The sequence below is a fragment of the Hypomesus nipponensis genome, chromosome 19 (assembly GCF_054491055.1).
Source record: "Hypomesus nipponensis isolate SF chromosome 19, ASM5449105v1, whole genome shotgun sequence".
Classification (NCBI taxonomy): Eukaryota; Metazoa; Chordata; class Actinopteri; order Osmeriformes; family Osmeridae; genus Hypomesus; species Hypomesus nipponensis.
Window position 1 is genome coordinate 5,247,501 of NC_140379.1, and position 25,000 is coordinate 5,272,500.

At 48.7% G+C, this 25,000-nt stretch overlaps 1 protein-coding gene across 2 annotated transcripts in view; it reads right to left on the minus strand.

The window, feature by feature from the left end:
* Positions 1-25,000, minus strand: part of shf (Src homology 2 domain containing F) — a 77,771-nt gene that overhangs the window by 22,507 nt on the left and 30,264 nt on the right. The window lies entirely within an intron of this gene.

Here is a 25,000-nt window from a genome sequence, read left to right on the forward strand (position 1 = left end):
TCAGCATCACTCTGGCGTGCAGTCGCTTCACCGACACACGGTACTGAGGCAGCTGTACAGCTGTGGTCTGAGTCAGGGAGGGGTGGACATCTGTCTCTCCAGCCGTCCCCTGAGACACCGCACAGGGGACCAGAGCAGGGACATCAGGACGGCGCGATTTTTAATCAAACACTAAATACCTGCTAACAGCAATTACCACTTCAGACCACCACTGGAGGGATCAAAGAGGACAGCTAGGGACACCAGAGGGGGGGGGGACACAGATCTTAGGGGGGGGGGCGTGTATCGCTCTGCAAGTTTAACGTCCGTGACTGTGACCACCTACTGGCGTACAGTGGGGGGCCCTCCACGGCACGTTTTATGCAGTGTGAGATGTGTCACCAGGCGCCTTGAGGGCCTGCTTGGGAGGACTGATGGAGGTCTATTGTTGTTGCTGAGAGTCAGAAAGAGAGAGAGAGACAGAAAGAGAGACAGAATGTGAGTGACAGACAGAATGAGAGACAGAGAGATACAAAATTAGAGTGTGAAAGAGCCAGAGAGAGAGAGCCAGAGAGAGAGAGGGAGAGAGAGAGAGAGAGAGAGAGAGAGAGAGAGAGAGAGAGAGAGAGAGAGAGAGAGAGGAGAGAAAGAGAGAGAGCCAGAGAGAGAGAGAGGGAGAGAAAGAGAGAGAGAGAGAGAGAGAGCCAGAGAGACAGAGAGAGAGACAGAGAGAGAGCCAGAGAGAGAGAGAGAGAGACAGAGAGAGAGCCAGAGAGAGAGAGAGAGAGCCAGAGAGAGAGAGCCAGAGAGAGAGAGAGAGCCAGAGAAAGTGCTCTTCTACAGTACAGAATCATCTGGTTAAAACAGCTCTAAAGAGCCTTGCCTGAGGGAGCCAGCTATCATCAGAACACAAGAAAAAGGAGAGGAGAGACACATTCCTCGTCCATCTCATCTTCATTTTCCACAACACCTTTCTGCCCCATGCCTCCCTCTTCCACAATCCAATGCACTGTATGAATGATAACAAAGAGCAATCCAGATAAAAGGGTGGTTGGCTATCTGTTACATGTTAATATTGTGACTGGCATACTAAAAGAGCATCATGCCCTTGAGTACAATCTCTCACCCTCATTCCTCCTCTCTCTTTCAGTCTCTCTCTCTCTTCATGACTCCCTCTATCCATCTCTATATCTCCATCTCTATCACATAATGTGGAGCTGTCAGCTGTCAACTCACTCTCTCTCTCCCTCTCTCTCTCCCTCACTCTCACCCTCTCTGGCCAGGCAAAGCTGTTAGCAGCCAACTCCACCATAGACTAATGCAATGTGAGGAGAATGAAATATTATGCCACACCACTGCATAATTGCCCTGCGAGCCCAAGGGATCTCTTGCGGAAAAGTGAGAGAAGCGCAGAGCCTAATGGAGCCACCCAGTGGGGGGGGGGGGCCGCCACAAATCTGCACGTAATTCTGGAGCCTGCGCTGACTCTGACACCCCCCCCCCCCCTCCCTCCCTTTGATCCGCCTGGTAAAAGTGGTGGTGTTATGAGATATGGTATGATGAGCGCCCAGCCCCTGCCTGAGAAGCACACAGACTCCCAAGGTAGCACGGTTTAGGTGAGGGGGGTGCCGCCGGAGGGGGGAGTTCGCTGAGGGAGAGAAAGACGGAGTTAGTAGCATTAAGGAGTGAGGTGGGGGGTGGGGGGGGTGAATTGGAAATGTTTCGTGAAGGACCTTTTAGTTGACGTGTGTCGGATAAACTACTGGAAGGGATTAAAATAAAAAACTAGCAACATCTGTGAAGGACCTCAGCGTGTTCCTCAGTGCAGCTACGAGGGGGGGGTGGAGATTGCAGCATCTCCTTCAAACACAGCTATCTCCTAGCAAGGCTACGTCCTTCGCCCCCCTTCCTTGCCTCCCTCTTGTTTGGCTCCTTCCCTCCCTCCATCCTGGGGCATGCTTGGAGGGAGGGGCGGGGCCACATCTGTCTGGGCTGATGACAGTGATTAGCTGGATGGCAGAGCAGCAACTTGCAGTTGCAACGGCAGCTGCAGCGCACGCTCTCCCCTCGGACCTCTCCCCTTTCTCGTCGGGGTCAGAGGTCGGCCACCACGCCCCTCACCTCAACCCACACATCCGCCTCCCCCCAGGCCTTCCCCGGATGGGAGAGCCCCCCCCATCTGTCTGGGACCAGACCCCCTCATCCCCCCACACACACACGTCCAGGGCCTTCGCACCATATAGCAGCACACACCAACTAGAAAAAAAAGATTCCCGCTCACAAACAGGAACGGAGAAATGATCTCACCTGAGGAGATAAATGACTGTATACTGCTGACTGCGGAAAAACTCCAAGCCCGTGTCATGCTTTATTCCAGAACTTACCGTAGCAGAGGCAGAGAAACAAACCTTGGTCGCCTCCTTCTCTACGACCCCCCCACCCCCTCCACGTCTCTCTCTGGTTCATGAACTTCACAGATTAATCCTGGGGGACACGGAACGCGATCTCTCTCGCCATAAATCCAGTCCCCCTCCCTCCACTTCTGTCCCAGGGAAGAGGCTCTCCAGGTATATTAGCATGGCGCTGCATGGGGAACAGGGGAGTACTCTGGATTAAATCACAGACATTAGCTCAAAGCACCCTGGCAGCCAGACCCCCAACTCCTCCATCACTCCCCCCCCCCCCCACCCACCCACCCACCCACCCACCCACCACCACCCCCCTCCCCTCCAATTCCAATCTTAGAAGACTCTGAAGTCCTCTGCTGAAGTCAGGGGCCTATAGTCTGCCTTGATCAAAAAGCCAGGGTTTTGGAACATCGAAAAGGAAAGGATCACCCTTATCTGGCTAGGCGTGTGAGAGTGCGTGAGTGTGAGAGAGTGTGTGTGTGTGTGTGTGCGACTGCAGCCCACCCAGTCTATCAGAGCAAGGGGAGGATTTGCTGCTGTGGAGCTCTAAGAAGGCCAGCGTATATCTGGGCTCCGTTTAAGGGACGTGGAGGATCAGATGTATTTGACTTCACACCTCTGGAAAACAAAGGGTCCAAAGCAGACTAGCTTCAAAGATATATTCTGGTGACCACGAGTCACATGTAAAGTAAAGTACTACTCGAGCAGTTGGAAAACATAAAATTAAATCAAACCGCAGGTGGCTACAAAGCTCAATGTGCAGATCCATAAAAAAACAGGTTTCTCTTCCAAACAAGCCATTATTTCATTGGTTTCCTGGCATTGGGCTGCTTATGAATGCTAATGGCCCCGGCTATTTAACAGAACTGGCCACCTGTAACAAAGCACTCAGCAGAGCTTGTAGGCAGACAAAGGGACATGTGCGTGAGAGAGGTTAGAGGTTGATTAACAAAACCTCTGTGCCAAAAAAGTGGATCTGGTCCGTGGCGATATTCGACCGCCTTTAATTTCAGCGGGTGTTATCCCCAGCCAGCCAGCGAGGCAGGCAGGGTACTATCGAGCCATGGCACTGCGGGCTTGGAGCTATCTGGGGCCACACAGGGTGGGACGTGTGTCAGACTGAGAGCTGGCTGACAGTTAAAGGTGTTTGCTTCCTGACCCGTGTTGGCCTGCTGAAGATTGGCTTGGCTTATTCTGCTATGAGCAGCCCGGGTCCCTGTCTGAGGTGTGTGTGTGTGTGTGGGTGTGTGTGGGGGGGGGTCTCCCATTGTGCTCCACAGGCATCATGAGAGAAGCGGCTGAACAGGAGAGGTCTGTGAAACCAAAGCCAGACGTTTACAAAGAACTGGAGGCCGGTTGATACGGCTGGGATGGAATTAAAGGACTACATCTCGCCAGTTAATGGAATATCAAGCGTGGGCCGTATTTGACAATTGCAGGGAACAGTCAAACGACACACTGCCAGTGATGCATTGCCCTGTATCATATTGCAGGTGTGGAGCTGGAGTGGATGAGAGGAAACGGCCAAAGGAACAGCTGGAGCAACATCTGATAGGTCCATTGAGGACCCTCTACTCTAATATAGAAGATGCATTAACATGCTGGGGTCCATCTCTCCAAACCCCACCTGGGAGACCAGAAATGTGGGCAATCACAAAATTGTGTGTGTGTGTGTGAGCTTGCATGCGTGCGTGCGTGCTGGGAAGTGGTCCACTATGGGCTACAAAACTACAAAAAGGACAGAGGGAACACAATTCCTCTTTATGCCTGTCTGGCTGAGCAGCAAGTCTATGTCAAATATTTCTTCTTTGATCCTGAATACGAAAACAGTTTGAAAAGTGTCTGAAATCAATAAGCCGTGATTGCTCCAGCCGTGCCTGTCAATCTGTGTGCCTGAGAATTTACCATCCCAGTCTGTCAGGCTGTCTATTTGGTGTGTCGAACAGCTTCTGTCTCTTTATCAGCATTCTCCAGAAGGAACAAATGTGGTCCTGCCATCCTCTCTCCCTCCCCTGCTGCCACCTGCTGTGCCAAGCTTGCGGTGGCTACCCCCAGCGCCACCGTCAGCCCCACGGATCCGGTTTGGATGGCAGAATAAAGCAAGCCTCCTATAGTTTCTGGATGTTGTCATCCTCTTTGTAGCAGGGGCTCTCTTGTAAACAAGCTTTGTTGCCACCGAGATCTGTGGCCACTTCTCCAAACAAGAGACACCCTAACGCTGCAAAGGCAGCCCACTGCTGAGTGCTGCTGGTTATGGAAACTTTGGGGATTTTTGATTTGCCAGTGTTGACAGAGAACGACTTTATGTGTATCGGTTTGCTTCCAGACATGACGCAGGGCTTGTGAAGGTGCACAGCCTACAGTGTTATGCTCAGCACAGATGCTGTTTGGCAAAGTCATGCTAACTTTTGTCTGGTGGAGGAGACAGCTAATTATAATAACAAGATTTGGAAAGTTAAATTGTGCTAGAATGTTCAAATAATATGATATATATAAACTGTGTGTATGTGTTTGTATTTTTGCTGCTCCCCCAGATTGCAGATATGGTTAGATATACTGAAGAGTGTATTAACCCTGAAAGCACTGACATGTATATGAATTCCTTCCCTCCCCAGGCCCTTGACAGAGATGGGGAACACAGGCTGAAGACACACTATATGGACAAAAGGCCAGGGAGAGAAAGAATGCTCAAGAGAGAGAGCAGGGGAGAGAGAAAGATAAAACAAGAGAGTGAGAGTGAAGGACTCCCAGTATGAGCACATTAATGACGATTGAAACAAAATGCTCGACTAGTTTGGTGTCACAATTCCATTCATTACATAAAAGCACCTATATTTTCCTCATTACTATTACCGGGCTGTTTCATCCCTCAAAGTCAGTCTCTTAGGCCCTACAGAGACCCCTCTCTCCATTATTGGTTTCTGCTTGATGCTTTTTCCACCGCAAGAGTAAATATTGCAGTTCTATATAATGCTCGTGTCCTTGGGCTGTTGAGTCAAGGCACACACCAGCTGGAGAGGAAAACATTGTTTGCTTGAGCTCCGGTGATTTTAATTCGATACCCGCAAAACAACTAACAGTCTGTCCACACCCGACCTCAACAACAACACAACAACAAAAACACCAGGTCAAATCCCGACTTTGGAATAGACAGAAGCCCCTGATTAACACAGGAAGACTGCTAATTATCACAGGGGCTGGCGCTGAGTGATTAGCTCAATCTGGGGTTAAGCATGGGGTGATGTAGTGGCTGTCCCAGAATAGCAGGAGCGCTGGGTGACTGAACATCCCTGATCCTCCCCTAGCCTGTTTAACAGGCACCATGCGTGCCTCTATGTAAATGACCGTCCAGCCTGTGACCACGGCATGGACAGCGCCATCGATTCGGCGCAGGGACGCGAGTGACAATTACAGCTCGTTAGGGCTCCGGTGAAGGCTCGTTAATGGAAAAATAAATGGGATCCTCGACTTGGAAAGGTGCCCTCTCTACCTACATGAACCACAGAGCTGCTCCCACACCTGAAACAAAGGCAGCAGAACAAGCAGCCCACAAACAAAGAGCCCAAGGAACTGACAACACAGAGGCAGGCATGAGTGTGATTAGCATTTGTCTACCAACGTTTTTGTTGTTTTGTTGTTGTCAGGGAAATGCTAAGCCACGCTAAGTTGGGTTTCCCAGAAGGAGACGGGAGTGAGGAGTTCTAGTGAGTCACTGACAGGCGGCTCACTGTGTCTGGAAGCTCAACATCTCAAGGCTTTGTGGGAGCCTGAGCTAGAAAAAAATAGAAGAAAAAAGTCCTCGTTCGGAACCACGCTCTCTCTCTCTCTCTCTCTCTCTCTCTCTCCGTTTCTCTCTCTCTCAGTGTCTTTCTCAGTCTCTCTCTCAGTCTCTCTCTCAGTCTCTCTCTCAGTAGCTCTCTCAGTCTCTCTCTCAGTCTCTCTCTCAGTCTCTCCCTCCGTTTCTCTCTCTCTCAGTGTCTTTCTCAGTCGCTCTCTCAGTCGCTCTCTCAGTCTCTCTCTCAGTCTCTCTCTCAGTCGCTCTCTCAGTCGCTCTCTCAGTCGCTCTCTCAGTCGCTCCCTCAGTCGCTCCCTCAGTCGCTCTCTCAGTCGCTCTCTCAGTCTCTCTCTCAGTCGCTCTCTCAGTCGCTCTCTCAGTCGCTCTCTCAGTCTGTGTCTCTGTTCCTTCTCTGCTTCTCTCTGGTTCTATCGTTTGTGAGTAGAGATAAGGCTTGTTAGGGATTAGAGAAGAGTGCATGCAGAGTTCAGCTCCTGTGAGGGGGCTGAGGCTGGGGCTGAGGCTGAGACTACGGGAATGAGAGGAATAGAGGAGAAGAGCAGAGGAGAGTGCCATGCCTGTGTGGGGGCAGATGATATGGTCTGAAGGCTAATCTCCCTTAGTGATCAGCCACTGGAGGAGCCGGCCTGATGACACGTGGACATGGCCGTGATGAATAGCCACTCCAGCCACCACATCCCCCCCCCCCTCCCCCCACCTTCTACCCGCTGTGGGTCAACAGCCCATTAGTAGTGACGAGCCTCTGGCAACAGTCAGCCCGGCTCCCGCCTCCCCTGCCTGGCTGCCCCCGACCCTCACAGCTCCCCCCCCACCCCCGGGGAAACTCAAGACTGCTCATCCATTCTGCTCCTCGGGGGGAGAACAGAGATGTCATGGAGCAAGATGGCTGCATCTCCAGCCTCCAGTGCAACAGCGGCATTCCAATACAAGAATAAACCCCAAACCCATTTGAAGCAGACCCAGTGTGTGGGTGATGGAGAGGTCAGAGGTCACCTTGTGTCCATTTGCTGCCAGAGCTCTAATGACTTCCTTCTGATGGGCATTTAAACAAAGAAATACTCAACTAAACGAAACCAACCTCCGGAGGAACTGTTAGATATGTCTCTTGCAACTGCCAGGAAATTGCTCTTTTCTTTGGCAAATTAAATCTAGTTCGTATTGCGCGATAATCCAATAATCTTTCCCTGCAGCAAAACAAAGCGAGCATCGGGATGGTGCGGAGAAAATCTGTGACAAATAAAACTCCTCCAACTCTTCAGTGCTGAGAGCAGACAGTCCCAGCTCCGACGGCTGCCTGGCTCTCATTAGCATGGCTGGAACCACTCTGACACAATCGCTAACGTAGCCCCGTAACTCCCCCCCCCCCCCAATCCCCAGTCCCCTCTAATAATACGCACCTCAATATAATATCCAACGCCTCATTCAAACCACATCATTTGAGAAGCATTTGTCCACTTCTGCTCTTTTGGAACTTCAGTCACGGCTCGATATCAAACACTCCCTCAAAAACTGTTGATGAATTGTAATCAAATGGGAAAGACAGGTTCATACATATTCATCGGGGGGGGACAAACCCTCCAGAGTTGAACCTTGAGGGCACAGAGGCTAAAAAGGGAGTCTGGTAAAGAAAATACTGGTGCAGGCAGTATTGATTCCCCTGCTTTATTGGAAAAAAAGGCTTGTTGTGTGAGCGCTTTGCCTTGCGACCTGTTTAATGATCGTCCCAGAGCCGAGCACCAGCGGGAGCCCAGGGGAGGTCACACATTAGGAGGAGACACCCAGAAAAACAAATAGTTACACAGCCAGCCAGCAACCTAGGTCGGCCTGGGGGTTCCTGGTTCTCAGTATCTACCTCTCCCAGAGTCAATACAGTGGAGGGGGATTAGGAGTGTAAGCTTCCAGTGGGTGTTGACATGACTGAGATTATCCCGATTCCTCACCATGCCCACTCCCCCCCCCCCCCCCACCCCCCCACTCATTCTATCCTGACAAACACTAAAATAAAACATGACCCCACATTTCTGTGTACCCAGTGTGGGATGGTACAGTTTCTGTAGTACCTTGATAAGGTGTGCACGGCTAAGGCTTCCCACTATGAACAAAAACATTGTGTGTGTGTGTGTGTGTGGGGGGGGGGGGGGGGGGGCGCTCCAACCCTGAGTGTTCACACCTCCTCTACCCTCTCTGGATCAACGAATCTCACCACCAGCCAGAAGGACTCCCATTCCTACACTTCCATGTATCAAAAAGGAAATGAACACACAGCCTGTAAAAAGTATCTCTTGCTACACTTGCTCCTCCTGTTTTTGAACATTGGGCTGGTGAAGGTCTTAGTCTGGTGTTCCCTTCAGCTCCCGAAGCAGCAGTCTGGGAGGGAGGAGGCTGCAGGGGCAGGCAGGGCCTCGTCAACTCCCAGCTGGACCCCACCTGAGAGAATAGCCAGTCCAGACCAGGTTGAAGACGAGCTTCATACTGATCCAGGAGTGCAGCCTCAACCCAAACAAACAGGCTCATGACACGCATTCTCACTACACGCATTCTCACTACACGGATTCTCACTACACGTACACAGAAAGGGATGTTTCGCTGCCAAAAACTATTTCACATATGCCTTGCGTTTACGAAGAACAGTTAGCCAAAAGCTGTTGCCTTTTCAGTACATGGTAAACAAAGAACTTGGTATTGCACAGGGGTGATCATGAATGTCAGAGCAATGTGCAACACCCTCCCAAGGAGTAAGAAAACAAACACCTCACACAGCCTCCACAACCCTAAAGGTACAGGCTTTCTACTGGAAATGAAAGGAAAGCAATTGCAATTCACAACTCTTGAAGGTTGCTCATGAATTAATAAGCCTTTGCTGTTGTCTGAAACATCTCTTTGTGAAATACCCGCAGCAAGCTTGCATTGTTTGCAAACTAGTTGGAACGTTGCCAGAACACAACAGCGTAAACAACTTTTTGGGTCGAGTTCATAATCATAGTGGATCTTGGGAACCCATGAACCCGACTAGAAACAAGCCTCTTTCCCTCTAGACAAATCTCTCCTCTCTAAACTCACTTACACATACACTTTATATTCATCCTGCAAGAACAGGGACATAAAAGGACAGCTCGTTTCACTTAATGAGTAAAACACACAGCAGAAATCCAGAAGAATATGCAACGGATGCAGATCGTCCCCGAGGGCCCTATGCGCAGAAAACGGAGCTTGTGTAAACAAAACAGCTCTCCCCAACAAACACTTCATCTGCCGTGGAAACCTCAACTAAACGGCTCGGGTTAATGCTCAGTTGAAAAGTCAAGTAACAGCTCACCACTTCAGTGCTCCTCAGTGTGACATGTCACAGGATGCATACTCTACTGCCCAGTCTATAGGTTGTTGATTGATGAGGTAGGAATGCCATACAGTTAGATGGACTATACTTATGGGGATTAGGGGCTAAAGATTTTTGGCTTATTCAGCCGAGACGAAGGTTAAATCACTCCTTGTCGTCAGTGCTGTGCCAATCTGAGCTACAAATGGAAAAGTCATTAGCATTAGCATATCTAATTCAGTAGCCCAGCCCCCATCACAGCTTCGCTAGGAAATATAATCTCCCACTAGATGTGTGACTTCAGTCTTCATTTCCCCCATTAGAGGAGAAATCTAGTTCATCGCTATGGAACTGTGATTAGACATTCACATGAAGACTTGCTGTGGTTTTCAACAACTGCTTTACATTCACAGGGCTCTGCTCACTGTGAACCAGTGCCAAAGCATCCATTTGCAGAATTTATTTGATCAGAAACACAGACTTCTTCAGTTAAAAGTCATAAACACATTTTTATTCCGGTGTCGTATCAATCACGCAACAATAATCAAAGTTGCCCTGTTGATGTGTGCACTGAGGAACAGAGCTCCCCAAACTAGAGAGTAGCAGGCCTTTGGTAATGCACTAGGCTCCCTAATGCATGCCAGGCCCCATGCCTGCACGTTACGATGCCCTTCACTCCCTCTTTGCCGCTGGCCGGGGACCAGGGCTGACACGTGGGCTTGGGCCTGCCCACTCCCTCTGCCCGGCCTGAGAGGTGCAGCCTGCAGCAGTTCTGGACACCCTGCCAAACATCAGTCAACACACCACTGACTTTTACGGCCTAGCTTCCCCCCCCCAAAAAAAAAAAAACCCCTCTCTAATGAGTCCATGGGCCATGCTGGCACACTATCACTCGGCACAATAAGCCAATCAGCAGGCCGTTTCACATCTCCCCCCTTGGAGGACGAAGCCAATCGCTATCCAATAAAAACAGAGAGCCAATAAACAGGGATGATGCTGAGTGAGTCACCTCTGCCTCATGCGTTCCCGGCGCGAGTGATGTGAACGCCAGCCAACGAAAACACCGGAGGACACAACTACTGAGTGCACATCACATGCACTCAGGTCACATGATATCCCAGTTAGTTGTGTAATTCAGGTGAAACCTTCACCCAGGACCAATTCTCTGCTTAGCGGCGCTACGATTAGAACCGTTTGCCCTAAAAATGATCATGCTATCCACAAGTCGCAATAACAAGTTCCAAAAACTTGTCACACAGCCAAATATATTCATTTGTTGGAAATCCTATTCTCCTGTGCCGACCTGACAAACTGAATCGATCTTGTCAGCGCAGAGTACATCTGTCACTGGGACTGAACACGTGGAGCAGCCAGGCTTGGGCCAGAGCTGAAACACATCCACAGACAACTGCAGCCGCAATTATAGACGACATCGAGGCTAATCATGCAGGCTTAGGTCATTATTAAGGAGGAAGGATAGAAGCTTGGTGCAGATAGTCAACTGCTGGGAGAGACGTAAGGGTTAAAAGTGTGTGTCTGTCTCTCTGTCTCTGTCTCTGTGTCTCTCCCTGTCTGTCTCTCCGATGCTTATTGTCGGAGTGCAATAGTCCTTGGTTTGGCCCTTTGCTCCAACAGGAATGCTTCGGTTTCTGCCACACCCCCTTTCACAGAACAAAGAAGAAAGTAAAAACAGGAAAACAAATGGACATGATAAAGAGGAGTTTTGGTGAAAGGAAGGGCAGGGAGTCATTTATTTCGTAATTTTCATTTAGGCTCACGCTACCATGTTGTGCAAGGCCCGTACCAGGAATGTGCATGTTGATTTAAGCCATGTGCCGACGTCATCCTACGATTGGAGTACCGCACCACTCCAACCCTATCATATTCATTCACAATAAACAGAAGTCAAACATACACGCTCTCTCCACCTCGGAAAGGCTAGCCATCAATTACAGAGCTCTAAAATACCATGTCACGGCCTGGCAGTCGTTCCCTCCTGTGGGGCCGTGGTGCTGGCACTGCTGGGCGTGTATTCAGTGAATGAGAGGAGTGGCAGATGGAGGTGGGGTGGGATGGGGGAGGGATGGGGGGTTTAAATTCCTCACCAGTAATTCTGTGGGCTTCTATTCCCAGCTGGTCACTGAAACTCTTCCACTGCCGAAGACGCACGCACACAGGGCCGTATGTGCACACGCATACATTCACACACACACACTTAAACTCACTGGGGCACGCACACACACACACACACACACACACACACACACACACACACACTTTAACTCACTGGGTACAAACACACACACACACATCACCCTTTTCTGTTAAACACACCACATCCTCATTCCATCTTCATCCATCGTGTGCCAAGGGTATGCTGACTAGACCTGTCCAGTTCAGGGTTACTAACCCAATCATCCACCTCCCTTCTTCCTCCCTCCCACACGCACTACATTCCTCCTTCTCTGGTCAATCACTCATCCATTCACTTTAGAGCACACTGGGAATTCCAATATGGTGAGGTATGAGTGGTCTTGAGTTTGTATGTTTAGCCTCTATATTGTATGCACAGTTGGGAGTCTAATCCAGCCGGTGCAATACTAACTCATGTCTCACAGAAATATCTAAACCATTCATGACATTGAGGAAAAATTGTGGTGATGTGTTTTGGATTTGAGATTATAAGCACATGTGCGTGTTAGTTGACTGTAGAGGGGGGTAGCTAGCTAACCTCCAGTGATGTGTGGATGTGGATGAAAGACTCCAGTCTGACTTCTTGCACTTCCTGCTGAGACACAGGAAGCTCCCAGATTCCTGTCAGGAAGGGGAGGGGCTCAAATCCTCAGAAATCCCTGTGCAGAGACTTCCACAACACTTTGTCACCCCTGTACTTGCTAGCGCCAAAGAAAATGGCTGTAAGCTCATTTTTCAAAACACAACAGGTTGATCATTTGGGAATAAGAAAACATATATCCCTCCCTCATGTCCAGATTGAGTTCGTGCAAACAGCCTAACCTTTACACACATTTCATTCCAGATGAAAATCACAAAAGCTAAAGCAAATCCCCCCTAACAAATCTTATTGGACTGCTCTCGTACAGAGCTGACATTTTGCATCTTCTTTGCCTACGTACCTTCCCTTGGACAGTGTGCCAGACAGGTGGCACTAGCAAACACAGTCCCTGCTCCTGAAAGACAGCTGACCTTTCTCAAGGCAATAAGGAGGGACACGGCGGCCAGGAATTGTGGGCGGAGACAGTCAGAAGAAACAAATGGAGCAAGAAACACTCGTAATTCGAACGGCTGAACCACATGTTAAACAAGAACGGCGACAAGATTTGTGTTCCGTCACAACACAAATCTTTTTCGTCGTAAAAAGTTGTTTTGTCCCCACCGCGTGAAGAAGCTAGGTCTGACTGGCCGTGTGCTCACATCTTCTTTCTCACTATTAATAACCTTCATTAGCCATTCAAGCTCTATTTGAACGAAGCTCAGAGAATCAGCCATCTCCTCTGTCTCAAGCATTGATACACTTCCACAGACCGTGTAATGCAAACAGTGCAATTCAATTAAAGGGGAGGCCAATTGATCACTCTGGAAACTGTGGCTCGGTCTAAAAGGCCAATCCATCACCATCAAGGTCTGTCCCGTGACAAAAAAGGGGAAAAAGGTATCCGAGGTCTTCGGAGCACAGACAGTCTTCCCAGAAATATGAGTTGTAAAGCTGATTAGAGACGGCCAGTCAAGCATGGCATCTTAGGCTGGCGGAGAGGAGCAGCACCTCACGTTGTTTTACATTAGAAGTGGGCGCCAAGGGTGTGAGCCATGCCTTTCACGCCACTTCAAACGCTGCCTGAATAGAAAAGAGGGGATTGAAGTTGGAGAAAGAAGAACCTTACTGTTTATCTGTTTATGTTTACTCCAGCTTGAGGACTAATGTCATGCTCTTCAAAAAAAGAAAGAAAGGAAGGAAGGAAAGAAAGAAAGGAAAAAGGATCCTATGTTGTCATGGGAACACAGCGCAGAGTGAGAACAGAGAGAGAGAGAGAGAGAGAGAGAGAGAGAGAGAGAGAGAGAGAGAGAGAGAGAGAGAGAGAGAGAGAGAGAGAGAGAGAGAGAGAGAGAGATGACATAAAAGAGACAGAACAAGAGAAAGAGACGGAGAGAGAAACAGAGACAAACGAGAGGGCTGAAATATGGCAGTCTGTGCGTGGCTGTTCCTGTGCCAGCTGACCCACTGTTCTCCAGTCTGGATGATGGGCCCTCTGCTGATCTCAACAGGGCCAAGGCACAGAGGGGGATCCTGGGTAATTTGTCCGCTTGTTTGGATAATCCGCCATCTGCCTCCCCTTGCCGGGCCATGAACTCCTCCACAGGCTGATACAACCGGCCCCCCAAACACAAATGACAGGGGAACATGTACGAACCTTGGATGGTGCAACAGCCACCTATAGGCACTTTGTTAACACTACACACCGTTCATATATAGGAACCTGATCATTCTCGTGTGTTGCCTGACCTAATGTGATACCCTCGCATTGAGCTGCCTGCTTACTCTTTTGATTTCCCTTGGAACACAAAGGATTGTCCGCGAGATTAGCAGCTTTCTCTGTGTTGATGCTGGTGGGAAGCCATAACAGTCAACAGTGTCATTCGCCGGCAGTGTAAACTCTTAAAGACAGAGACCCCCCCTGTTATCTCTGGGACAACTCTCAGCAGCCTGCTGTCAGTCAACCTCTTCTAATTTCACACCCTAGTAAAGCACCAATTAAATGTGTATAACATCAGGTTCTAAATATAGAAAAGCGCCCCGGATCCTTCCATCTGATAGAAATGACAATTACGCTCGTGGGTTTCCTGTGACGGGAAGCCATGGCCGCCCGCCAGGGATCACCAGTGATAGAGAGGCATTGTTAGCCGCTTTCGCTCATGTCACTCACCGGTCGCTACAATCCCAATTAAACTGTCCTCTCTCTGTCTCTCCCTCTCCCTCCTGACCGGCTTCTTTACTGCCTGTCTTCACTGAAGCCTGTCTCTCACATGTATGTTGACACAGAGGAGTGCACACACACACACACACACACACACTGTGTGTGTTCAATCCCTCACAGAGGCACCCATCACCCCCCAACTGATACAAGCTTTCAGGAAGTCAAACATTGGCTAGTACTCATAAAATGTGACAGAGGAGTGTGGCAGAAAAGTAAAGTAACAGTTACGTGATGTCGACCTGCTGTAGCTACCACCTCAGAAACACAGACAGCTTTGATCTCATCTTTCCCACTGGGCCCTGCCAGATCCATTGTTGCTCACCCATTACCGACTGTGGACAATTAACAAGGGCAGACTCTTTAATCCATCCCCTTTTAAACATCAAAGACTACAATCTTCTTGCGATGCTGTGATGTGCTGCTTCTGCTTAGCAGATTCACATCAATTAATTATTAATTTGAACAAAGTGTGAGAATGAGCATGAGGTACAGATTCTGTAGCACCTTCTAGAGAGTTCCAGAATAATTTTAGAAGCAGAGACTAGAAGGACAAAAAAGCAACTTTTCTTGTTGCTTATTTTTATATCTCTAGAGGTCAACTCATCAAATTCACCTCAGCAGTGGAATATTCTACCACGGAAGGAAAAAATCCATCTTAAACGTTGGCTCTCCGGTTCAGATATAACATCTTCATGAATCATAGTTTTGAATTTCCAGATTTTACGAGGTCAGTGATAAGAGTCACATTTTGCATTATTGAATTTCTCGAGTGACCTTTAAGATTTAAGTGGAGCAGCTGACTGAATAACCTAGGGTTGAGGAGACTGTCTGAGACAAAGGAAAATGGCAAAAAATATATTCAAAAAATAATAATCTAATGGAGGTAAAAGCATCAAGTCCACTCCTGGCTTTAATCTTCTCTGGCCACATCACAGGGACTCGTGACCCCATACACACCCGGGAAGCTACGTTCTGTTTCTACAACCAATCACACTACATCTCTTCTACACTCCACCCCTGCCACCCCCACACACACACGCTCGTACTGTACATGAGGCCCTCTGAGTCATCTCCCTCATTGTGTTCAGAATGGAAAGGTGCACTTTGTTCCTTGGAAGAGTACCTCCACAATGCACTTTGAAGGGTTCTCAAAAGCCCTGTGAGGGTGCTGGGGACATGTGCTTTAAAAAGGAAGCACTGTCACAGGTCAGTGGTTTGAACGAGCTTGGTGCATGCTACTGAAGCTGGAGGAGGAAGACAAGCCTCCCTTCCTCCAGAGAGAGAGTCATAGAGAGAGAGTCATAGAGAGAGAGTCATAGAGAGAGAGTCATAGAGAGAGAGAGTCATAGAGAGAGAGAGTCATAGAGAGAGAGAGTCATAGAGAAAGAGAGAGAGAGAGACATAGAGAGAGTCATAGAGAGAGAGAGAGACAGAGAGACATAGAGAGAGTCATAGAGAGAGAGAGAGAGAGAGAGAGAGAGAGAGACATAGAGAAAGTCATAGAGAGAGAGAGAGAGAGAGAGAGAGAGAGAGAGAGAGACATAGAGAGAGTCATAGAGAGAGAGAGAGAGAGAGAGAGAGAGAGAGTGAGTATTGTAGTAACTATTCGAACTATAGACAGTCCATTCCTCATGCTTTCCCCAAACCCAGCTACGATTAGAAAAACATCTGCAAAAAAAACCCCAGAAAATTTGCAAACACAATTGCATTTTACCGAAATGCGCCGTTAGACTCCAGGGGAGTGGTGATAGTCGTCTAGGTAATGATTGCGTTTTGCGTTTACGAAATCCTCCAAAGCTTGAGTTTCAATTTCTACAGCTTGGACCGGCGCAGCAACAACATCTGTGCAGTGCTATGCGAGGTGCAGGCGGAGCCCTGAATGCTGGAGTGCAAATTGCTGTAATGAAGCTATTTCATTACAGAGACAAGCACTGCTGAATAAACAAGAACAAAAGCACAACAAGCGCAGAGTGCTCTATGGGCCATCTGTGGAAGTGCTTTGGCGAGGAGAACAGAAGTGTTTACAACTCTGATGGCGAGAGGACATGGATGACTTTCCATCATAGTGGAATAACGTTCAGGTCTGACGTCGCCTAACCATACCATTAGTGTACGCTGGGGAGAGACGCGATGATACGATTGGTGTAAATGCCGGAGCAGTTTTATCATGGATACTGACTCTCTGTAATCTGTTGTTTACCATAAACACAGCCACAGAGATAATCGGTGTTATCTAGCTTTGCTGTAAGACTGCGCTGATACGGTCTCAAATTCTATTTCTAACTAAACATAGTCTATCTATTTGACCTTACAGTACATCACACACAGCTTTTACATACAGGAAAACATGGCTTGGATTTCACTTAATACAGAAATGTTTAACTCCACTACTGGGATCTTCAGAGGGACACTGTGATAAAATGTTACTCCAGTAGTATGCAAATCATGAGTTTGAATCCCACAGAAGTCTCATTCCATCCAGCGCAGTGCGTACGTGGTATTGTGGGTTGAAATCTCACACCTCCAGAAGATTCTCTGAACTTTTTGTACAATTTAGTCTCCTTGGATCAGCTAAATAAATTCATGGAGGAGTAAATGATGTGGCAGGCACCCCCTTGCGCTCTGCTCTGCCCTACCCAACACTCACACCAAGGAATAAATAAGGGGTCATAAATATGTAGACGCTGTTACCCACCTACACAATTTTACCAACCAGCATCAAATATGGAACCAATACAAACTAAAACAAACAAAGCCCTCTTCAGCATGAAGGTTTCCTTGTACGACAATGCTCTGAAGAAAAGTCTAAGGAACTAACAAACACACAAGTTTGTGGAAGCGAAGCTTCAAACACTGTCCTTTGATCATTCAACAGAAGAACCCTTCTTCTACCCATTCAAGATTATGACAATTCGGAAGAAAAAACGAAAGCACACGTTTCATAACAAAGTTGTGGATTTGCGAGAGTTTGTGCAGTTAAGGAGAGCAGAAAATAGTCCTGTGCAGCTGGCCCACTTCCAGCATGTTCTACGGAGAGCCAGGTCGGGCTAGAACGAGAGAGAGAAGCAGTCTGAGAATGGCGTTCTCATTTCCTCTGTGTGAATGCAGCTCGTACATGTAAAGGGTGTCAACGACGTCCAGGAGGAGACAGGTTTAAATCCTTGCCACGCTGTAAAACCTCAGCAGGTCTGCTTTTGCAGAGGAAATGACTATGAATATGTCAGGTCGCAGAGTTGCGATGTTGGATTTGACATCTGAGAGACGATTATCAGCCAATTTAGCCTATTGACAGGAAGCAATCCATATTGAGCACTCGCCTATGGCATTGGCAAGTGTGAAAACAGGAAAACCTTTCTGCAAACATCAGAGGCAAAAGGCCATGCAAGATTTCCTTGGAATCGCATAAGCTTGGCTCACAAAATGCAGGTGTTCGTCGTTAAGGTGCAATATTACCATATTTCTTCTCTCAAATGCCACAGATAAGCTTGTTGTCATTCAGTGTGCCGCTTATAGAATGACGACATCCGCCCAGCCGTGACCTTCAGACATGTCATAATTACTCGTCTTCTGACATTCATTAAGCGACATGCTGAATCGCATCCCTCTTCAATTGGGCCTAATTGAGCACTCTGAAAAGCCAAGGATGCCTTGCCCATTAGGACAAAGCAGAAGGGTAATTGCATCAGGAATTAAAAAGCACGCTTGCGTGTTCCTAGCGTTGTTCAGCTCTTCATAATGGAGCCGGGAAGCATCTGGTTGTGTCCCCAGCTGTCCTGCTGGCCAGAGTGATGGTGATGGTGTGGGGCACTCGGGCTCTGCCTTATGTCCCTCTGTCGCAGTGTTAAAGATGATCGCGTCACCCCCCCATGGCTTCAAAACCTGCTGCCTCAAAATGAATGGTATTTGCGACTGAAAAGTACTACAGGAACATGAAATTACATACGGTTTATAGGGAGTCTGTCAGCGGTGGCTGAGCGGTTAGGGAATCGGGCTCGTAATCAGAAGGTTGCCGGTACGATTCCCGGCTGTGCAAAATGACGTTGTGTCCTATGGCAAGGCACTTCACCCTACTTGCCTTGGGGAGAATGTCCCTGTACTTACTGTAAGTCACTCTGGATAAGAGCGTCTGCTAAATGATTAAATGTTAGTGTAAACTGTGGGTTTGCTCCAATCGCAGAGTAATTGCCTCCAGTTGCCTCTAGTTCTCTACCAGCTGGAGAACTAGAGGCACACTGGAGATTTAAGGTTCTGGTGGATACCTTAGGGGTTCCTATTGCCAGAGAAGGGAACCAGGGTGAACCTGAGGTTCCCTGGAGTCTGCCATGCCGCATCTTCTCCTGTGCCACCGATCTGAAGCCGTCAGATCCAGACATGGAGAGAGACGAGATGACAATAACCTGGACCTGGGTCCCACATCTGTTCCCAACAAGGAGCTCGTTTCAGAACGGGCGCTACCGACACAAACGGCCTCGCTGCACTCGTTCTGTCGCTAACGCGATACATTCACTTCATCCACTCATGTGTTGGATAGTGTGGAATTACAGGGCTGTAAAGCACACTGTCAATATTCACATCCACAGTGGGGAAACGGCTCAAGTTAATCAGAAACAGGCCCAGTGGTTGAGAGTGGAGCGCACAGAGCAATAACGTGAGCTTGACTGAGGCAGCCCAGCCTATGATTTCCCTAAATCAGCCTGTCCTCATCTCTGTCAGCCACGTGCCATTTAAATACTGACTGTGGCTCGCTTTCCAACTCATTGACACGACTCAATTAGACCATTCCCACACCCAGATTATGTATGAAAATGCTTCCATTCTTTGTATTGCGAATGTGTGCACGGCCCAGTGGCTCTCCCGCGCACGTTTAGGCTTCAGGGAGCAGAAAGACAATCTAATCTCAGCAAGCTCTTTCAGCTTTCCATTTGTTTAGGATTCTGTTGTTCCAAGCACCTGAGCACAGTCATAAAGCCACATTAAAATGTCCTTTTCGCAACCATAAAATACAAAGCTTTTTAATTGAATGTCACCTCACTTGGATAGGTGTCATTGGAAGCTAAAGAGGTGACGGGTCCAGCCCTGCTCTCGGTCAGGGTAATTGGAGTTTTAATTGACCACGGTCGGCTGTCGCTGAGGGATGGCCAGGATAATGACAGTGCATTCCACTAGACTCTCATATTACAATCCCTTTTCCATCCTTTCCCCCTGCAATACCATCAAATGACTGCACCGAGGATGGGTTAACTAAATATCTACAGCTAATACAGGCCTGTACAGTGTCTGCAAGGTACCATTGAAAATGTAAAAAAAAAAAACTAATCCATTGGCCTGTGGGCTATGATTAGGATTTGTCAAGTACGGATTACTGGGGAAGAAACAGAGACAGTAATGTCATGTTTAGTTAAGACCGTCAAACACTTGTCTGTCCTCTCAACCCAGTTCTCTTCTCGCTTCCAGATTCATGCACTGACTGAGAAATGTGACAGCGAGACCAGCGAGGCAGAGCTGATAACATGCTACGGTTTCTAACTTGACTTTACAAGGACATTGGCTGATTCAGAGCTGGCAAGAGCAAACTTTCGGAGATATGAAGCCATTGTTCCCTGTTGAACACTCTGGTGGAAAGGGTTTGTGCTGGCTTGGGTAATATTCCTGCTGCTGTATTTGCACTGTTTCCTCTCTGATGAAGATGGTGTTCCTGGTGACAGGTGGGACAGGCAGTAGGGAGAGGCAGATCTTCAAAGGGAGGGCACTCATATCAGGATCCTTCCTCATCTATCGATAACAGTTTCTGTCACAACAATGTCCTGTGCTAGGTATCTTCCCTTTCCACACTCTACCACCAGAGAAACTTCCAGAAGGAGGGTAACGACTGGCACGAGAACACACATCACAACGCTCTCGCTGAGGAAATGACATAGCAGCAGGCCTTTGTCCTTTTAGCAATGTTTAGCAAATGCAAATCCAGACAGGAATACCAACCAACTTTGATTGTCTTTTTACACATCAAACAGATAAATCAGGGTGCAGCTTTCACACAAGACAATCATGTAGCCCCAACATGAAATGGTGAGGTCCGGTTGCTAAAAGCCTATGGATATAAATCTGATTTAAGAAATCCTTATCAAAATAAGGATGTAAAAATGTGGTTTTAATATGTTTTATATGGCTTGCAAAAGGGCCTTTGGCGTCCCAGCGTGGCAGTACAGTAGCAGCATGACTCATGGTAGATCTGCGATGGCGGATATGAGAGAGACCGACAGCGCTGTCAGGTAAGTGGGCTCGGACCTGCCTGAGATAAAGAGAGAGAGAGAGAGAGGCAGAAGACGAGGGGATTTGGCTGCGTGCCCATTTCACATCTTAACAACCCCTCCCCCTCCACCACCTCCCTCCCAATCGGTTTTATTTACGCTGCCAACATTTCAGCAAGGACAGCGTATTTCTCCTTTGGTCCCCTGCAACCCCCCCCCCCCCCCCACCCTCACTCCTCCCTCGGTCCATTCTCTCTGATTCAACACTTTGCAGGACCCGCCTTTAGCTTGCATTTTAATAATGCATTAACTACTGATCAAAGGCAATTAATAGGCAGTGCAGCCTTTGACTTTGCCAAGGCTCTTAACCTTGTAAGCCCCCCCCCTTTCTCCTGAATAAATAATCGTCATGCTGGATCTGATCCGTCCTACAGTGCTGGGCTGTGGTGTGTGGACTGGACTGATGGCTCAGCAGTGTAGACATCTGTCTACGCTACATCAACAGTCCCTCAGGTGTTCTGGGCTGCTCTCAGTGCTCTCCCTCAGCCTGCAGCCCCCTCTCAGTCTGCAGTCCCCTCAGCCTGCAGTCCCCTCAGCCTGCAGTCCCCTCAGCCTGCAGCCCTCTCTCAGTCTGCAGCCCCCTCTCAGTCTGCAGCTCCCTCAGCCTGCAGCCCTCTCAGTCTGCAGCTCCCTCAGCCTGCAGCCCTCTCAGTCTGCAGCTCCCTCTCAGTCTGCAGCTCCCTCTCAGTCTGCAGCCCTCTCTCAGTCTGCAGTTTCCTCAACCTGCAGCCCCCTCTCAGTCTGCAGCTCCCTCTCAGTCTGCAGCTCCCTCAGCCTGCAGCCCTCTCAGTCTGCAGCTCCCTCTCAGTCTGCAGCTCCCTTAGCCTGCAGCCCTCTCAGTCTGCAGCTCCCTCTCAGTCTGCAGCTCCCTCAACCTGCAGCCCCCTCTCAGCCTGCATCCCTGTACCAACCCTACTTCACATTCCAGAACCTCTGATATACATCAGCTGATACTAGCTTTCCTACGTCAGTGTATCGGACAGGCAATCCTATTCTCGAGGACATCAGCATGTTGGCTGACAGATATGCAGCTGTGGAAATACTTGATGAAGAGCCGTGTTTGTGACTCTGTAAGCTTTAGCCAATAACATGCTGGTCTTAAAAGAAAGGGAGAGTGGAGACACTTACATAGAACATTCTGGACATGCCAAACCCTCCACACATACAAAGAACATGTTTATTGTGCACGCTCGGCAACACCTGCTGTATCCACATGCTGCTCACTGAAACAAAACACATACAAGCAGAGAAGTGCCTGTTCACACACACACAACATACATTATGATAGTTCTGACCAGGCATTATGGTTTGTCTTAATTGGCTTAGTAATTTTGTCAATTGACATTTCGGCTATTACGTTTAGTGACACATAAGCACCTTCAGCAATTGAACAAGACAAAGAGCCCCTTTAAATTATTATAAAAGCTTCAGAGATGGGCTGAATGTCAAACTCTGTTCTCTTACATTGTTTTAAGAACCTGACCTATTTCTTCCACTGCCTTTCCCGTACATTTAGTTTGTTTTTCCCCTGGTACATTTCCGTGCTTTCACAGAACACAGAGACCTGAATAGAAATGGGAGTTTTCAGCCCGGATCTCTTTTCAATGAAACTCCCGGCTCGGCAGAAGAAAGAGGTCCAGGGCTTATGTCATCACGAGGATGTGGTAGGTGAGTGGTGGAGGGGGAGAGGAGGAAAGGAGGGAAAGATAGACAGATTGAGGAGAATGAAAAGAGAGCGGGGTAGGGCCGGTCTTCAGATTTGTCTGGCACTGAGAGCGTATTTCCTTTTAGCATAATGGGGGGGGGGCTTGGTTGCCTCTGCCCTGGCCTTCCGTCTCCATTGACACCCTCACTGACGCTCTGTTGCCACACGCCCCCCCCCCCCCCCCCCCCACACACACCCACTCACCACACAGCCTTCCCACCTGACATCACTGCCCCGTGCCTCGGAATGGGTGGCGGCATGGCTGCCTGGCAGGAGTCACAGTTTCCATCCCCTCAGCTCTCAGGGAGATAAACACAGAGCCCATGCTGGAACAGCACAGCACAGTTGATAAATATAGGACAATATGGAGCTCCCCCGGGAACAGGAGGGGCTGCAAAGGGAAACGCACAACAAAGAAGAGCCACTAGGGCCGCCAAAACACAAAATCTTGCCGCAGTGTCTGGTAGATACACACACACACACACACTCTGAATACACTGCCTCAGCTGGAAATAGTAGGTCAGGCAATCCAGAATCAGGCTGTAGCCTGCAGAGGGCTGGTTTGCAGTGCGGGGCATCACAAGCACTTAGAGCCCAATTCCTAACCTGGCCCAATGGGTGGTGTGTATGCAGGGTTTCCCGCTGTTTGTTAAGGTGGTAGGGTGGGGTTTGCCGTCACACCGGGGGGGGAATCAAGATTCATGATAGGTAAACAGAAATGCATGCTAAAGGCTAAACTAATAAACCCCACCACCATCCCCCACCTCTCCAGAACATTCCTTGAAAGGAGTGTCTTGACGTTGCGTGTCCTGGTCCCGAGACCTCAACACGTCACTCTGGCTTTTGCTCCAGTGGCTGTCTAATCCATGCGCTCCCTTGCCACTGCTGTTTGTCCTGTGGTACTCTACATAATCTCCGGCTCCAGGCGGAAGCGAAGCCTCTTCTCTCATCAGTGTCATTGGGTCTCTATGAGGGGGACGTTTCTCAGGGGCTTCCGATGCCGAGGAGGAGCCTAAGAGGAAGAATTCTGAATGTGTTCAAGTAATGACAGCAGAGCCTGGTGCGATTGGCCCGGAGAGGATGAGGGTTGGCACAGGGGGGAGGAGTAGCTGCAGCACTGCAGAGATGGGGAGGTTGGGGTCCCCATCCATGAAACTCTCTGTCCTGTACACATGTTGCATACTGATGTACATATCAGGTGGCTGAGCAGTTAGGGAATCGGGCTAGTAATCTGAAGGTTGCCAGTTTGATTCCCAGCCGTGCCAAATGACAGTGTCCTTGTGTCACCCTACTTGCCTCGGGGAGAATGTACCTGCACTTACTGTAAGTCGCTCTGGATAAGAGCGTCTGCTAGAATGACTACATGTAAATGTAATACCAGCTGTGAGCTCTTGTGCTTTTGAACCAGCAGATTTGTTTTGATTTATACACTATCATCGATTAAATGTACGAATGAAATCCACCCGAGGAGTATCGAGAGTCCCAGTTTGGAAGGAGCGGCCACGGAGGTGGTTCACTTCATGATCTATGACACAGCAGTAGCACCACTCCAGAAACACAGGCCACCTGTTACAGCACCGGAGCTAAGACCATCTGCTGCGCTTCCACTGTTTTACAGCCCTTCAGCACTTTTACAACTACTGCCAACATTTGCATGACAGTATACTGGATATTGTAGATTTATAGTGTTTAAATGTGGTTTTTGTTTCTGTTGTTTATGGTTGTTAGCTCTGGAGCAGCGCAATTTCCTCCTGGGGATCAATAAAGTGCTACTATCTTCTGCTCCTTCAAGTAGATCATGAAACAGCTTGACGCATAGGCGGTTAGGGTTATGGTGGTCATTTGAACTTCCTTTTTTTAAGGCTTTTCACAATCTGTAACTCACCACTGAAACCCCAGTTGTTGTTTTTTTAATGATCCCCAATCCCACCCTTTGTCTTCAACACCTCCTCTTAAGCCACCATCACCACCTAAACCTCAATCTCTCCCTGTGTTATCACTCCCAGTAAAACAGCCAGCCAGCACAATGGTGTTTACGTGGTGCCCTTCAGGACACTTCTGTTATTCTAATGATTAACACACTCTCCTGTGAAGAACAGCTAACGTGGGATGAGAGCACATTGTTATTCTAAAGACTCTGTGGCGCGCGCTCGGCTTCAATCAAGGAAATGACCCACCTGGGCTTATTCAGACGGTGGGCTTACTGCCCTGGGCAGACAGGAGGCCGCCCAACCTTGTGCAAGCAGAGGCTGAGCAAGGTCAGCACGGCCTCGGCTCCCTGCCTCCCTCTCTCTCTCATCCCACTTCTCCAGCCTCTGGGTGCACTCGCTTGTGCTGATACACACACACACATCCACACACACATACACACACACACACTCATACACACTTACACAAACACACTCAGTATTGGCCAAGGGTTGGCCTGCTCCTGTCCAGGTGCTGTAATCACATTTCCGAAAGCGTTTGAAAGGGAACTGCCAGTGGTCAGTCTGCT